The 17,756-nt window shown below is 44.8% G+C and overlaps 1 long non-coding RNA gene across 1 annotated transcript; it reads left to right on the top strand.

Annotated features, from left to right (window-relative positions):
* Positions 1-223: 223 nt before the first annotated feature.
* On the top strand, positions 224-661 carry LOC134868225 (uncharacterized). The gene is made up of 2 exons (XR_010166260.1): positions 224-350; positions 455-661. It is a non-coding gene; the product is annotated as an uncharacterized LOC134868225 (long non-coding RNA).
* The last annotated feature ends 17,095 nt before the right edge of the window (positions 662-17,756 follow it).

Genomic DNA, 17,756 nt, shown 5'->3' with positions numbered 1-17,756 from the left:
GATCCCTTAAATAATATTTTTTTACTGCTTTTTCATTCCTTTCAACAACTATCGTTTGGATCAATGCAGCACTAACTTGCTGGGTTAAATTTGACAATCTGCAAAACATCAAGCAGATTACTGATTAGGCATATTGCGCCATCTGTCTGTCATATGTTTGTGCTGACGCATGGATGTCGAAATAAAAAAACCCCCGATAATATTAAGCAATAAAACGATTTGACTGCAAGGTAAACATCCAATGAGTTGTTAAGTGGTTCGGCTAGATATTCGTCGTCTTAACTGTGGACTAACACCCAGCATTTATGCTACTAAGGACTTCTGACTGACCTCACTTCATTGGCTCTCAGGTTAGGAGTTTACCTTAATGATTTATGGTTGAAGGCACAATGGGTTGGCATCTTCTAATATCTCTGAACTCCTCTGCCCCTGTTTTCCACTCTGGATCACTCAGGTCCTCTGACCAGATGGTTTCGATGTTGCACGATGCACACACCATCAGGAGCAAAGCGAGAAGAAAACTCATGTTGTTGTTGCTCCATGAAGTTTGGAGTAATTTAGTTCTATACACAAGTGTTTTGACATGTTCATAATCCTGGTTGAATATTATTGTCTTTGGCATTTATTTATTATCATAAAATGAATCTGATTAATTCGAAAATGTTTTTTTTTCTTTTTTTCTCAGTTTTACATAACCCAAATCACATAATTTTGTCAACATCTTGCTTGGTGCTCTCTGACTTGTTATCACTTATTGTATCTCTTTTTAGGTTGAGTTGTGTAAACACAGACTTTTGGCACGGATCACAGGTGCTGAAGTTTAATTTAAGCCCAAAGGACCAATGAGCAATAGGGCGCCACTACCGTGGGGAGTTTATTCCCGGGGAAGGCTTTAGGGAAAAGATGTGTAAAACAGGTTTTGCTAACACAACACCCTGTAAACAGATAAGATTTATTTAGGAGTGCACTCAGCAGCAGCATGTCTTTTATCATCACAGCTGAACCTTATGATGCATCAGAGGAGAGTTTTTCAAAAATACAGTTACATTTGTCCTCTGATCTATTTCTCCTGCCTGAAGACAAATAAAGAAAGATAGGAGTCTAAGGAACAATTGTGCTGCACTCATCTATTGATTCAAATGTTATAAAAATTAACAACAAAACTGAAGAAAAACGACTACACCCATGTGAAGGAAAGGCTTGTGCATAGCAATGCTTTGAGTTCAGGATGCTAACATGCTCATAATTAAATGCTGAATGCTGATGTTTAGCAGGTGTAACGTTTACTTTGTTCACCATTAGTGTGTTGGCATGTAACTTGTTAGCACTAAACTAAAAGTACACCTGAGGCTCAAGTAAATTTAGGTGGTTTTGGTTAGTCATAAACTAAAATATTGGTCAAATTGAAAGGTTGACATGATCTTGGTGGAACGTGAAAAGCAAGAGGACTGTCACAGTTATAACTCATTCGAAGCAACAGGAATGTCTGTATCACATTTCTTGGAAATCCACCCAACAGGTGTTCGAAACTATGACTGAAAACACAGCAGGATACAAACGATATCTATACGAAATATTGAACAAATCCATCTTTGCTAAAAACTTTGACCTGCTACAGGATACATTCTCAATAATCCTCTAGGTGCTTATTTTTTGTTAAAGTTGTTGAGATATTTCCCCTGAAGTTATTTATATTCTCTTGAAGGCATTTTGCTCCCCATCACAAGCTGTTGTTCTTGTGTTGAGACCGTGGGAGAACATCTGCAGCGCTACAGTCAAAACATCAAATCAGTTTTACCGACCTTCGAAAAAGAAACTAGGCTGTCTCACTCCTTTGTTTTGATTTGGGGACAATCCATCCAGCTTGCGTCATGATTATAATCTCATATCAGTGCGGGGAAACACATTTCCCAAGGAACTGTGTTTGAATGTATTGGCCCTGACCTCTTAAAAGTTAATTCAACAGGGTTTATCTTTGTTACACAAGCTACATGTACTTGATATTAATTTCCAAAGCACTGTGCAAGAATCTGTCAAGCAGATTGATTTAGGACCACACAACCATCAAAAAGTCATTAGGAGCATTGATCTTATGGGCAAATCAATCCCAACCACAATTGTGCTTCATACCTGGAGACACAAAATTATATATTTGGTCGATAAAATTTACATCACGTGAGGTCAAATTGGGACCACTGATGCAGGATGTATCATGTACTTGACCATAGTATAAATGTTTATCCACAGTTTGAGGATACAGGATAGGAAAAATTGGAGGGAAGGACAGAACACCACACCTACCACAAACAAACGAGACAGCAGATAGTGACACTAGTGCGTGACCCTTGGGTGAAAAAGATGTTGTTTTTGCTAGAATTGGGGGAAAATGTAACTGTATTTATATGTTACCTTTGTGTTTATGTTTCCAATGACATTTTTTGTGGCATTTATATCAGCGTTTTGATTGACTGAATGGTATTTTCCCTGGATAACCTTTGTCTCCACTTGGCACGAGATGATTTTTGAAACAGCTTGCATCATTGTTAAACCCTGCCTGTATTTCCAATTAAGGAATGTTCCAAGGACCTGTTATTTATTTAAGTATTACGAATTGTTTGATGTTTATCTCCAAACAATAACTTGTGTATATAAAAGTTCTTATCTGCTGATGTAATATTATTACTAAAAATAGCAATAACGGGACTTCCAGTAATGTCGGCTCACTAGGAAGACGCAATAATAGGCTACGAGCAGTCGAGCACAATGGAACTTCCGGCTAACTTCCGTGTGTTGCGTGTACGCTCGACAACTTCCGGTAGGTCGTGTTGTGGTGGTGATTTCCCGGAGATGCTACTTTCAAGTTGCTGAGCAGGGGCGGCTGGCCCATAGGGGGCGATAGTGCACCGCCCTCCTTAAGCCAAACGAAAAAAAAAAAAAAGAGAGAAAAGAGTTTATTTTGCCGGTCTAAGTCTTAATAGTATAGTCCAAACAGCAGCCTGAATATCGCTGCGACAATCAGCAGCCTGGATGTCACTGTCCAACCAGTAGCCCCGCCCCCTTGGGGCGATATCAGTCAGATTGAAAATCGCCCCAGGCGCTCTCATAGACTTACATGTTGAGACTCGTTTTTTCAAAAATCGAACGATACAATGCATTTCTATGGGCTCCGGTGGGGCTTGCCCTAACGTGATTTCGTCATACGCAGTTACGCACTGATGCGTGCTCGGACGTACAGCGCGCGCGTCTGGCGGAGACCTCCGATTCGGATGATTCAATGGAATATGTTCTGGAAAATTTTGATTAATTACAGTTTTGATTATAGTATAATTTGATTTGATTATTGCTATGGCATCCATGATGGCTATAAATTGTAGACTGTGCTAAAAGTGATTTCAAGGGCAAACTATTAGATGACAAACTATCTGTTAATGTGTGTTTTATTGTGGAACCAAATGTATTGTATATTTTATGTCTGGGGTTGCATCTAGTGGTTGAAAACCAAATTAAACAATGAGATGTGACACTGTAAAGCTGGCTATCTGACTTTTATTTATTATTATTTTACCCATTGAATGGGTCATCTTAGCCATCATCACAACTTTTGCCCCCCCTGAGAAATTTGTCAGGAGCCGCCACTGTTGCTGAGTAATAGAGTAAAATGTAGTACAATGAGCGGATTTCGGATAAAAGAGAGAAGGATGTCGTATCAACGAGTCAAAAAGTCGGCCCTACATTGTTGTGTACCCCTGTGTACAAATTCGTCTCGGTACAATAGTACTATTAGCTTCCATAGCTTGTCAGTGATACAGTCTATTTGATTTGCAGGTAGGGCCTACACATATTGTCCCCACTTAAAAATTGCAGTATACCTAGCTAGACTCCACAGGTTCAAATAAACTTTTAGACATATCTTATGTATTTTACCTAGCTGGGATGTTCAGCATACATGGGAAAGCAAACTATACTACACCACTGGTTGCTATCAGTGAAAACACAGTAGTAACGTCAGCATACACTGGTAGATTATAACGTGAATTGGTTAACCTAGAGAGCAAAGAACCAAAATAACACGGTTAACCCAGGAACATGGGTAACTATCTTAACGCTACATTCATCCTACACTCAAACTGTGAGGTGGTTTTGACTCGTCCATTGACGGATGACATAACGCCCTCACACACACTACTCCTGTCACTGGATCGCAGCATCCAGTGACAGGAGTAATGGCCCCGCAGCAATGGCCCCGTCGCTAGATGGCGACATACACAAATCGCTCACCGAATCGGTGTATAGAGGAGGATCCAGCCCCCCGCTACCAACCAATGAGAGCACGACAGCGGGGCGCGTCTGATTTTGAAGTTGTTTATTGTATGGTCGGAAAGGGGTGGTTCTATAAAACATGTTTGTATTGTGAGATCGAGCTCTCTTTTGTTCCGGACCGCCAGACAGTAACTACTGATGAGCTCCACTCAGTCAGTGGCCTGTGGACGCGTGTCCCGGGCTATTGAGCCACAGCTGTGAAACTTTTGTTAAACCTACTACTGCATCCTTTTATTAAACACTCCTTTTATAACTTTTAAGGGAGTTTTGCTTTCTTTATTTTAAACCGTCTCCTGGGCTTCAAATAAACGAACATTTCTTACAGTAAAAACGGTGAAATGTCGGCTGCAGCAGGGAAATCAGCTAAAGGACGAGCAAAGGCACTTCAGTCTAAACTGGAAAGTTTTTGAGCATCCAAGCTACACGTCGAAGCTAAAGAAAGTCATGCTCGCGCTAGCATAGCGCCAACCATGACCTCTGTTGAGACCGGGGAAATCCGTGAATGCTCAGAACAAATTGCAGAGGCTGAGGTGAGAATCTCAGCTACTGAGGGTGACGTGAGCTCCCTGCTAGCTAAAGCACGAAGCTAGAGGATAAAGTTGAAGACTTGGAGGCCAGATCCAGGTTACCCAATTTGAGACTGGTGAATTTGCCAGAAGACGCTGAAGGAGGGGATGCTTGTGCTTTCCTCGAAAACTGGATCTGACGTGTTGGATTTGGCAATGCCGCGTTCAAAGTTTGTACTGGAGAGAGCTCACAGCATATGCCAGAGGAGGGATGCAAAGGCCCCTGGTAACCTACAAGGACAGGTCGCACATTTTTGAGAATCCGTCTGCTGTGGAGAACTTCATCGAGGGGATTACAAGAGAGGAGGGACAGGTTGAGTAACGTAACCTGTGGCTGCAACCGGCTAAAGGGCTAATATGGACTAGCTATGTGCAGGTATTATGACTTATTTTCTTTAAGCATTTGCGGTCGGTCACCTTGGATATGTCTGGACTATGAACTACTTGAAGCTTGGAACTGTTGACTGACACTGACTGTTCTGGCTCTGCCAGCAGTTATTTTAGACTAAACGATGTGGAGACTTTTATTTTGATACTCGATGCACTGTAGCTACAGGAAGTAGGCAGAAAGCCAGAAGAAGAAATAGTAGACAGCATGGTTAAGAGCAGCACGGACGTTTATTATGCTTTTGTAGTTGTTCCTAGGCATTCTCTGTAAGTACATGTTGTTATGACATTTGTGCCTAAAACTAATTACATTAAGAATAATGCCTTATAATTTCCAGCCAGAGTTTTACAGTTTATTTGCCCTGCTAGCTTTGAATAGCCTTGTATTGATCGCATCTGTCTGAGCCATTTATGTGTAACTCATATTGCCATATATTTACTGGTGTATGTACTGTGTGTATTTCAGTTTCACAATTTCCCATATAAAGAGTCATCTTCACCCTCGGTGTCCGGATCTCATTGTGGGAAGGTGTTTAGCTAGTTGGATAGCAGAATAAGGACATTCTGTGAGGCCATCATAGTGAAAAGAGAGACCTTCGAAGAGCTACTGATGACTGCATTGTCGTGCCGGAAGCCTGAACCAGTACAACAACTGCCACGTCACCAGTAAGGATTGAGGTAAAAAACATCCATAGCAGCCATGGACAGAAAAAGTGCATCAGTTAGATCTGCAGACTCTCATATGAGTAGAGCTTCATGTACAGTAGCACTGGCAGCAGCCACAGCACGTGCTAAAGCCCAAGCCGCACACACAAGAGCTGCCTATTCACGTGAAGAGATTGAATTAAAGATGGAAAAAGCCCGTCTAGAGGCAACACTCATCGCCTTAGAAAGGGAAAGAGAGGCAGAAGCCGCTACGGCGGAAGCTGTAGTAATGGAGGCTGTGGCCGTATACTTTGAAGATGAGTGCCGCAGTCGTGGACCAGAGTTATCGCCCAGGCAAAGTGCGGAACAGCGCACTGAGGATTATGTAGAGAGACACAGCCATCTCAGTGGCAGCTATCGTTCACCCGTAGATTTATGCTCACAGGACGAGCAAATGCCCCACAATCATAGCACATATGTATCCGTATGTGGAGATAAGGAAAGTAACACCCCAGCTCCTGACGACCACCACCTCGCAGATGGTGTCCCCCATGCGGACGAGGGTCGTGCGGGCAGACACAATTGCACTGAGCTCCTGGGTAGTCAGCCACAGCATACAGCCTTACCTGCTCACGCATCCCGGCACGCTGACCACGACCTACTCAGGCCAGACTTGCCTCCTCACACATCCAGGCACGCTGACCACGACCCACTCAGGCCAGGCTTACCTGCGCACGCATCCCGGCACGCTGACCACGACCCACTCAGGCCAGGCTTACCTGCGCACGCATCCCGGCACACTGAGAACAACCCACTCAGACCAGGCTTACTTCCTCATACATCCAGGTGCGCTGATCGCAGCCCTCTCAGGTCAGGCTTACCTCCTCACACTTCTAGGTGCGCTGACCACAACCCACTGAGGTCAGGTTTACCTGCACACACATACAGGCATGCTGACCACAACCCACTCAGGTCAGGCTTACCTGCACACACATCGAGGTACGCTGACCACAGCCCCCTCAGGCCAGGCGTAATGGCTTACACACCCAGGTATAATGACCACAGCCCCACCAGACCCTGGGCTCCTCACCGCTCCAGTGACACAGCTACATCTGACTTGGCGAGGTACCTAGCACGAAGTCAGCTGGTGTCATCAGGACTCACCAGGTTTGATGATAAGCCAGAAAATTACTTATCCTGGAAAGGCTCATTCGTGAACACCATTGAAAGCCTAGACCTCAGAGCAGGAGAAGAGACAGATCTGCTAATAAGATGGCTAGGCCCAGAATCTGCAGAGCAAGCACGCCGCATTAGATCAGTGAACGTGAGAGATCAAGCAGCAGGGTTATGGCTCGTATGGGAGAGGTTAGAAGAGATGTATGGCTCGCCCGAAGCTATAGAGGGTGCACTTTTCAGGAAACTCGAACTATTTCCTAAAATATCCCACAAGGAGCCCCATAAACTCAGAGAGCTATCTGATTTGCTATTGGAGATTGAGTCTGCAAAGCGTGAGGGATACTTACCTGGCCTATCATATCTCGACACAGCAAGGGGTATAAACCCAATAGTGGAGAAACTGCCATATGGGCTGCAGGACAAGTGGGTAATGGAAGGCTCACGATACAAACAAGAATTTAGGGTTCCCTATCCTCCATTCCAATTCTTTCTAGAGTTCGTGCGCAAGCAGGCAAAGGCACGCAACGACCCAAGCTTTAGTTTTTCTCTCTCTAGTGCTGCAAACAGGACAGATAAGTTTAGTGAAACTCACAACAGCAGCCGCAGAACAGTCTCTGTGCACAAAACTGACATTGCCCACTCTAACCCCACGCTCACTGTCGAAGACCCAGAGAAGCAATGCCCTGTGCATCAAAAACCACACTCCCTGCAAAGGTGCCGCGGCTTCAGAGAAAAGCTAATGGATGAACGAATGAAAATATTAAAGGAGAATAACATTTGTTTTAAGTGCTGTGCGTCAAATAAGCATATGGCCCGAGACTGTGAGGCAGCAATCAAATGCACTGAGTGTTATAGCCATAGACACCCAACAGCGATGCACCCAGGCCCAGCTCCATGGGTCTCCAAGACCTCACCACCCCCATCAGAGAATGGCGGGGAGAGCTATGAAGCGCCAGAAACTGCAGTGGTTTCCAAATGCACGGAGGTATGCGGGGAAGGCTTCAATGGCAAGTCTTGCTCCAAGATATGCCTTGTGACGGTCTACCCAGCAGACAGCCGCAACAAGGGCAAGAGGATGTACGCCATGCTAGACGACCAGAGCAACAGGTCGCTGGCGCGCTCAGAGTTTTTTGACATCTTCAGTATGAGTGCGCCCACATACCCTTACACTCTGAAAACCTGCTCTGGTGTAGGTGAGGCGTCCGGTCGGCGAGCTACAGGGTTCGTCATTGAACCTGCGGATGGCGACATCAGCCTAACTCTACCCACGCTCCTGGAGTGCAATATGATCCCTAGCAACAGAGAAGAAATACCAACTCCAGCCGCCGCACACAGCCACTCCCACCTAAGAGCTATCGCCAGTGAAATACCACAGATCGACATGAGTGCTGAGATCCTGCTACTGCTGGGCAGGGACATGCTGAGAGTGCACAAGGTGCGTAAACAGATCAATGGACCACATGACGCACCTTACGCACAGAGGCTAGACTTAGGGTGGGTGATAGTCGGCGATGTGTGCCTGGGCAGCACACATCGGCTTCCTGAGGTCACTAGTATGAAAACGTACATCCTTGAAAACGGCAGACCAAGCTGCCTGCCCCCTTGTAAGAACCACTTGAAGGTAAAGGAGAGACTCTTCTTCCCTGATCAGCCCCAGCCTGTCAGCCAAGTGACACACAGTGACAACCTGGGCGTATCAGTTTTCCAGCAAACCAGGAACGATCACAAGTTACCGCCAGCCGCGGATGAGTCTACCTAACAACCGCCGATATGCCATGAGTCGTCTGAAGTCTCTGCACCGCACACTCGATAAGAATGCAGAGATGAAATCTCATTTTATGGACTTCATGCAGAAAATCTTAGACAGTCACCACGCAGAGCTTGCTCCACCAACACAGGACAGCGGGGAGTATTGGTATCTGCCCTTTTTTGGTGTCTACCACCCACAAAAACCCTCACAGATACGTGTGGTGTTCGACTCGAGTGCACAGTTTGAAGGCACGTCACTCAACAGCGTGCTGCTCTCTGGGCCGAACATGAACAATAGCCTGCTGGGTGTTCTCATAAGATTCAGGAAGAACTCAGTTGCAATCACTGCTGACATACAACAAATGTTTCATTGTTTTCTTGTGCGAGAAGACTGCAGGGATGTTCTACGCTTCGTCTGGCACAGAGACAATGACCTGAGTAAAGAGGTAGTGGACTACAGAATGAGGGTACATGTTTTTGGAAACAGCCCCTCTCCCGCAGTGGCCATCTATGGGATACGAAGAGCTGCCCGCCAGGGAGAAGAACTCTACGGCGCTGACGTGCGACGCTTCGTTGATCGTGACTTCTATGTTGACGATGCCCTAAAATCCGTCTCTACTGTGGAGCAAGTAGTCGACCTCCTCAAAAGAAGGATGCTTCAGAGGATGCTAACAACCTCCAACCTCCGGCTCCACAAGGTGGCCTCCAATAAAGCTGCGGTGATGAATGCATTTCCAGTGGAAGACCGTGCCAAAGACCTCCAGGATCTCGACCTGTTCATGGACGACTTACCTGATCAGCGAAGCCTAGGGGTGAAATGGAACATCATGTCAGACCACTTTACGTTTCATGTACCTCAGAACGAAGGCCCTTACACACGCAGGGGCGTGCTTTCCATGGTGAACAGCCTCTTCGACCCACTGGGGTTCCTTGCTCCAGTGACCATCCAGGGTCGGCTATTGCTCAGAGAGCTGTCTGCACAGGTCTCTGACTGGGACTCCCCTCTCCCTGAGGACATGCCGAGAAATGGGCATCAGCACCACAGAGCAGGGCAAGGTCCAGAATTTCCTGCAAGAAGAAAGATGTTCATGGACCTTTAACCCACCCCATTCATCCCATATGGGTGGAGTGTGGGAACGGATGATCGGCGTTGCACGGCGCATACTGGACAGCATGCTGCTGCGTGCTGGACAAGCACATCTTACACATGAGACACTCACTACCTTCCTGGCCGAGGTCACAGCCATAATTAATGCCCGTCCTTTGATACCAGTCTCATCGGACCCTGAGCATCCCCACATTTTGTCACCCTCCATCCTGCTGACCCAGAAATCAGGCACATCCCTTCCACCTTTAGGCAGCTGCAGTCCAAGGGAGATCTTAAAGAACCAGTGGAAACGCGTTCAACTGCTGGCCGACGAGTTCTGGAACAGATGGCGTAAGGAGTATCTTGCTACTCTGCAGTCCCGGCAGAAGTGGCAACACAAGAGACCAGATCTCAAGCCAGGAGACGTAGTCCTTCTCAAGGAGAAACAGGCCCGAAGGAATGAGTGGCCTATGGGGGTCGTTGTTAAGACTGTTCCAAGTCAAGATGGTCTCATAAGAAAGGCTGAAGTCAAGGTTGTTCAGCAAGGGAAAACAAAGAACTATTACAGACCTATTACAGAACTAGTGTTCCTTCTATCCCCAGAGTAATGTGTCATTTTAATGTGTTATGGTATCTCTAAAGATACCAGACGGGGAGTGTTCTGGCTCTGCCAGCAGTTATTTTAGACTAAACGATGTGGAGACTTTTATTTTGATACTCGATGCACTGTAGCTACAGGAAGTAGGCAGAAAGCCAGAAGAAGAAATAGTAGACAGCATGGTTAAGAGCAGCACGGACGTTTATTATGCTTTTCCTGCGTAGTTGTTCCTAGGCATTGTACATGTTGTTATGAATTTGTGCCTAAAACTAATTACATTAAGAATAATGCCTTATAATTTCCAGCCAGAGTTTTACAGTTTATTTGCCCTGCTAGCTTTGAATAGCCTTGTATTGATCGCATCTGTCTGAGCCATTTATGTGTAACTCATATTGCCATATATTTACTGGTGTATGTACTGTGTGTATTTCAGTTTCACAATTTCCCATATAAAGAGTCATCTTCACCCTCGGTGTCCGGATCTCATTGTGGGAAGGTGTTTAGCTAGTTGGATAGCAGAATAAGGACATTCTGTGAGGCCATCATACTGACCAAATGTTTTGTTCATCTTTTCTGGTGTCACGAGTGTTTTCTAACAATTTATAACATTGGGGTCTGATACACAAGAGACGTTAACTACGCTGGCCCTGACCTAGCTTTTATTTCTGGGTGGTTTTTATGGTTTTGTGGTTTACACCATACTTCTCAATTCTTGCCAACTTTGCATGGCGTATTTAAGTTACAAGCCTGACAGCAATAGCTTTGAATGAGGTTGAGTTAATAAGTAATATGGAGGGTTAGGTTCTTATGGGGATGGTGTTTTAAGTTAAGTTTGTCTATGGTAATTAGCTATTCAGCTACATTTGTGTTAAGCCCTGCAATGGTTGGTTAACAAAACGGGTAAGTGGCGTTTTGTGACGAAGGTATGCGGAGCCTTCAGTTTAAAATTGAAGAATGAACGCATCTTTTTATTTTTGGTACTTTTATAATTTTTAATGTTGCGGCATAACATGTGTTGGCTCCTCCTGAGCTCACTGCCCATTAGATATGTATGGTGGATCTACTTTAGGTGGCATTTCTTAAGATTACATGGCGGTTAGCAACGGAAAACAAAGGTTAGGATTAGAAGTATAGTCGAGCTGAAGCACGTGCTGTATATGAGTACGGTGACTGTCAGCTATAAGAGGAAGTGTCAACACGAGGAGTGTGGGCTGCTCAGTAGGGTGGATGTGTTCGGAAAAGGGGTTCAAGGTTCACAGGGTTGGATGTGGTTTGGAGCATCCGTTATAAGTTTCTTACAGTTTTTTAAAAGTGTTTCTTATTCTTATGTTCATGTGGGTAACCTAATCTGTGTGAAAGGTCATGTCGCAGGGTGTGCAGGTTAAATTTACTTCCTGGAATTGCAGAGGCTTGCAAAAACAAAAAAATGACAAAACAGGTTATGAATAGAATTAAAAGCTTGCAATCTAAAATAGTTTTTTTTGCAAGAGACACATTTACTGCCAAAGGATGATATTAGAAGTAGGAGGAGGTGGATGGGATGTGTGTATTCAGCAACATTTTCTACTCAGGCTATGATGCTAATTCACAAATCAGTACCATTTCAGGTACCAAATCTAATCAAGGACAAGGCTGGTAGATACTTAATTGTACAGGGTACTCTACTGACAGAAAACCTGAATCTAGTTAATATATATGCCCCCAATAATGATGACCCGAAGTTGTTCAGGGATCTGTTTTATACGCTTTCAACATTTACTGGTAACTACATCATAGCAGGGGATTTTAATTGTGTATTGGATCCAACAAAGGATCGGTCAGGAGGCATAGATAAATCACACACCAAAAGCAGGGAAGTCTTACTTAATATTATGGAAGATTTACATTTTAAGGACATCTGGAGAGAACTAAAGCCTGATACTGTAGAGCAGGGGTGCCCAACCAGTCGATCGCGGGCGGAGTTCCAGTCGATCGCGAGAAAATGTTGTGTGTAGGCTAGGGCTGTTCGATTAATCGATTTTAAATCGTAATTGCGATTATGTATTTAGAACGATGTTAAAACGTGAAACTCGTAAAATCGATTTTTCACTTGAACTAACTTCTACGCTACAGTCCCCGTTCATTTGTCTGGGCTGCGCCCTACTGTCTATGGCTGCGCCAGATACATTTTTGGCTGCACTGGTTTGCCTTACTTACTTCCGCCTCTGACCTCCCCATGGCGCTCTTTCTAGTTCCTACACATTTGTAAACAAACATGTCGGCGTTGGAGTTAGTGGATAGAAAGAAGAGCAAGTCCGTTGTATGGAAGTGGTTCGCCTTCGACGCTTCGGATGAAGAGCAAAGTACTCCGCTTTGTAAACTCTGTCGGAAGTCAGTGGCAGTTAAAAACAGCACAACGAATTTATTTCAACACCTCCAAAAAAACCACCCATCGGAATGGCAGCAGTGTGTTGCAGAGCGGACTGCACAAGGGCACGCTGATGCGGCTACACCACCACCCCAACCAAAGCAAGTTACTCTGTCAGCTTCATTTTCGCGTGGTGTACCGTACGATAGGACTGACAGGAGGTGGAAATCTATTACGGATGCAGTCGCGTTCCACATCGCAACAGACATGGTCCCAATATATACGGTAGAAAAGGCTGGCTTCCAACATTTGCTTAATACGCTGGATCCCCGCTACAAGCTACCAGGGCGAAAACATTTTGGCGAAGTTGTCTTGCCCCGTCTGTACAACACAACTCGTTCGAAAGTGACAAAGAGGCTGGAAGACGTACAGTTCTTTTCCGCTACTACTGACTTGTGGTCCAGTCGCACTATGCAACCATACCTGAGTTTGACAGTGCACTTTATCACCGACGATTGGTGTCTTGAAAATGCCTGCCTACAAACGTCTTTTTTCCCAAGCGACCACACGGGTGAAGAAATCGCCCAGGGGTTGAGAGATGGACTGGAGTCCTGGAATCTGAGTGAAGACCGCCTCGTTATCTGGGGAGAGTTATGTGACTGTCTCTATCATCAAACCAACACTCAGCATGTTCAGAAGCAGTCTTCTCAAACCAGAAGACGAAGACACTGAGCTCACCAAAAAAATCAAAGAAAACATCCTGCATTACATGACTGAAAAATACAGTGACCCAGACAAAGACGAACTCTTGGACATAGCCTCGCTGATGGATCCCAGGTTCCGCACGACATACATCAACCCTACCAGGGTGGAATACATTAAGGAGAGAGCTGTCACAGAGCTGCTGTCTTTGATGCCCACTGAGCCTGGCACTGCTGTGCCGGTGCGCCAGGAAGAAGAAGAAGTAGCTGCAGCTGAGCCTGGTCCTGTGCTGAAGAAGCGGAGGAGCTTGTCAAGTTTCTTCCCGAAGAAAACGCCCGCTCCCTCCTCCTTGTCAAAGGCAGACAGAATTAGAACTGAGCTGGCAACCTACCTGTTGATCTCTGAGATAAGCGAGGATGCTGATCCACTTCAGTGGTGGAAGAAACACGAAGAAAATTTCCCAAGGCTCTGCAAGTTAACCAGGAAATACCTCTCAATACCTGCGACAAGTGCCCCATCAGAGAGGCTCTTTAGTGTTGGAGGGGGCGTTGTAACATGCCACCGGGCATCCCTCAAGCCAGATGCCGTAGACCGGCTTGTGTTCCTTGCAAAAAACTTGCAAATGTGAATAACAAATGTAATGACTGACTGACTGACATTACACACCTCTACCTCCTTCATGGGTTACATTATTATTTAGCATGCAAAGACCCAGTTTAGTTTAATTAGTAAATGTCTTGTTTTATTTAATATGTTTGCAAGTGCTGATTTGCTGATTTTTTTTTTCCTCGGATTTGGAGAGAAGAAAATCGAGATTTCATTTTTGGGCAAAATCGAACAGCCCTAGTGTAGGCTATCCTCCTACTGTTGTGTAAAATAGGCCTACATTAAAATTTCCAACTTAAAACATCTTAAATAGGCACAATGAACTGCTTATCGCGTGAAGCAGTGTGTAGATTTGTACAGCTATAGTAAGGTAGATCAGGCATAATCAAAGAAAAAATCTCACGCGCTTCTTTCTATCTGCGCGCGCATGGTATGGTTGCTAGGTTCTAACTAAGGACTCGGAAGGGTGCGAGAAGCTTGACTAGAGCGAGTGGATACTACCATGGCGGCAGAAGCTAAAACATCTAAAACTTATCATTTTCATTCAGAGTGGGAGGAGGATTATTTTTTGGTGTATTTGAATGCCAAGTCCATCTGTGTTATCTGTAATGGAAATGTGGCTTTACCAAAGAAAGGGAATTTGGAGCGGCATTTCAAGACGGTCCACAAGAGCTACGATACAAACTTCCCAGCTAAATCACCACTGCGCGCCCGAAAAGTAAAGGAATTGAAAAGTCAGCTAGCAGCACAATAGTCCATTTTTACCAGGCCCAATACCACGAGTAAGGCTGCAACCATAGCTTCTTATCGTGTCTGTCGTGTTCTTGCAAAAGGAAAGAAATCTTTCAAGGATGGTGAGATTGTGAAAGAAGCGTTCATGGAAGTCGCAAATGCGCTTTTTGCCGATTTTAAAAATCGAAAGAAGATTGTGTCTGCTATTCAGGATGTGCAGCCATCAAGAAATTTGGTTACATGGCGATGCGAGGGAATGGCGGAGGATGTTGAACAGCAATAGCTGGGTTTCAGTCACGTGATTATGATGACGCGCGAACGTGGTGCGATTTGAGATGGAGGGCAGGAAGTAAAAATGGAGAATACATCTATGGAGGAAACCGTTGCAGAGAGTCCGTATTGTACTGATTTAGATCCAGTTTCAAGACAAAGATACAAGCAATTAACAAATCTGTTGGACCTGACCCATATCTCATGAAGATGAGTGAGTTTACGACAGAACCTAAAGATTTGCCGACAATCGAGGCTGTTGATAACACAAAGTATCTAGTCCTTCAGACATCCCACTACACCAAACTGCAGATGAAAGCCTATAAAAGTCTGGAGGCATATCACTTTTTTGTCAGCGGTTGGGTCCACAGCCTCGGTACCAAACGGCTCCACGATGATTATCGTTTGGTCTTCGCCAGGGTGAGTGTTTGTTGGAAGACATCCGCCATGACGTCTGTCAGTTCGTGCGTGGCAACAGGACATTTATGGAGACAGGGACAGTGTTGGATGAAGGGAGGAGGGGACAACCAAGAACATCTGAGGAAAACATCCATTGTGTAAGACAAGCCTTTGATTGTTCTCTCTCATCCATCCGTACTACTGCGATTGTACGCGTACGTGCTTGAAAACCGAATTCGAGGTTTGCATAGATTTTCTGACGATCACATTTGTAATATTTAATAATAATGCTGGTTACACATCTTAGTACAATAATTGACCTTGATCATTTAATGTCCCATTCCCACTGATGCCCTCTGGTTGTGGGTTGTCAGCTGGCTGCTTCGGTTCGGAGCTCTCGGCTGTCTGCTTCAGATCCGGGCTCATATCCGGGCTCTCAGCAGTCTGTTGGAGATCCAACATAGCCTCAGCACATTCCAACTGTCTCTGTTGGTCTTCCTATAGCTTCATCCTCTGCTGTCGTTGAAGAGATGCCTCTGATTTGGACTTAGTTTTTTGGTAACCGAGTTTGACCGTCGTAGCCCAGTCTACCGACTCAACGTCACTCGAAGCGCTAGGGCAGCCTAAAAAGTCCCAATGAAGTCCCTATTAGACTACCGGCAACTTAATAATCATTATTAAGTAACAGAGCATTTGACGACAACCAAATGCTATATAAACACAGCCACAAAAACCAAGTAAGCTAGCTAACATACCTCTGACGAAGTGGTCGCTGCAGACACGGCATTAGCAGACTCTGCTCCTCCCGACCGCAGACGTAGGTTTAAAATCCACTTTTTACGGCGTAGTTCTGAGAGCTTTTTACATGTCTCACCTTTGGCAACGACAATCTTTGGTACTCTATAAAACACCTTTTCCTTTTCTCGGTTAGAACGATTGGAGCCGCCATAAACTACACAAAACATTAGCATTTTTTCGGACGGCAGATCCTCAGAAGCTACTTCCCTTCCTGCCCTCCATCTGAATTTCGCGCTCTCGCGATGCAGCAGTGTGACGTCACGTGAAACCAACCAATTGAGGAATGATATTGACACGTGAGTGTTTTTCTCTGCAATTCGATGAATCCACTGATGCTGTGGATGTGGCTCAGCTATGTGTGTTCATTAGAATGGTTTTCGACAATATGAGTGTAAAAGAAGAGCTGCTGACCATTTTGCCTTGGAAAGGGCACACAAGAGGCACAGATATTTTTCAGGTTTTTATGAAATTTGTTAGTAAGAGCCCCTCTTCAAACTCATCTCCATTACAACCGATGGGGCTCCAGCAATGATTGGACGTACTGCTGGGTTCATTGGATTGTGCAAACAGTCTGAATCTTTCCCGGATTTCCTGAATTACCATTGTATAATTCACCAGCAAGGGTTGTGCGGGAAGATTTTAAATATGAAAGACGTGATGGATGAGGCTAACAAGATTGCCCGTTCTGTTCGGCCCAGGAGTCTGCAGAGGCGATTATTCTGTGCGCAACTGGAGGAGACCGGTGCAGAACACACAGATCTGCTGCTGCACACAGACGTAAGGTGGCTCAGCAGAGGTACATTTCTGGAACGGTTTTCTGAATTGTTGCCCGAAATTAAAGAATTTCTGAAACGTTCAAACTAGGGCTGAACGATTTTGGAAAATAATCTAATTGCGGTTTTTTCCTCAATATTGCAATTGCGATTTAATATAATATTTAATATACACAAGCTCTAAATCCAAAAAAGCTCGTCAGAAAATGACAATGTTGGAATCAAAAATAAAAACGCTGGAGAGTGAGGCCTTTCAGAAACCCTGCCCTAAAGTACAACAAGAACTGCTAGTTCTGAGGTCACAGTATAATGAATTATCAGTTTCCAAAGCAGTGGCAAGTCTACTAAGACTTAAACAAACATTTTACGATCAAGGAGAGAAGCCTGGAAAGATATTAGCGTGGCGCATTAAACAATTACAAATTGAAAGATCCATTACGTCAATACAGAATAATAAGGGAGATACTACAGTGGTATGCAAAAGTTTGGGCACCCCTTAGGAAAACCACTGCATCAGTTTGTCACTTGCTGAGCTTTTGAAGCAGCAACTTCATTTTAACATATGTTATACCTTATGGTAACAGAAACATCTCAGTAGTGA

Source organism: Eleginops maclovinus, chromosome 8, assembly GCF_036324505.1.
Source record: "Eleginops maclovinus isolate JMC-PN-2008 ecotype Puerto Natales chromosome 8, JC_Emac_rtc_rv5, whole genome shotgun sequence".
NCBI lineage: Eukaryota > Metazoa > Chordata > Actinopteri > Perciformes > Eleginopidae > Eleginops > Eleginops maclovinus.
Note: the sequence above shows the minus strand (reverse complement) of the source record. Positions and strands in the feature narration are given on the sequence as shown.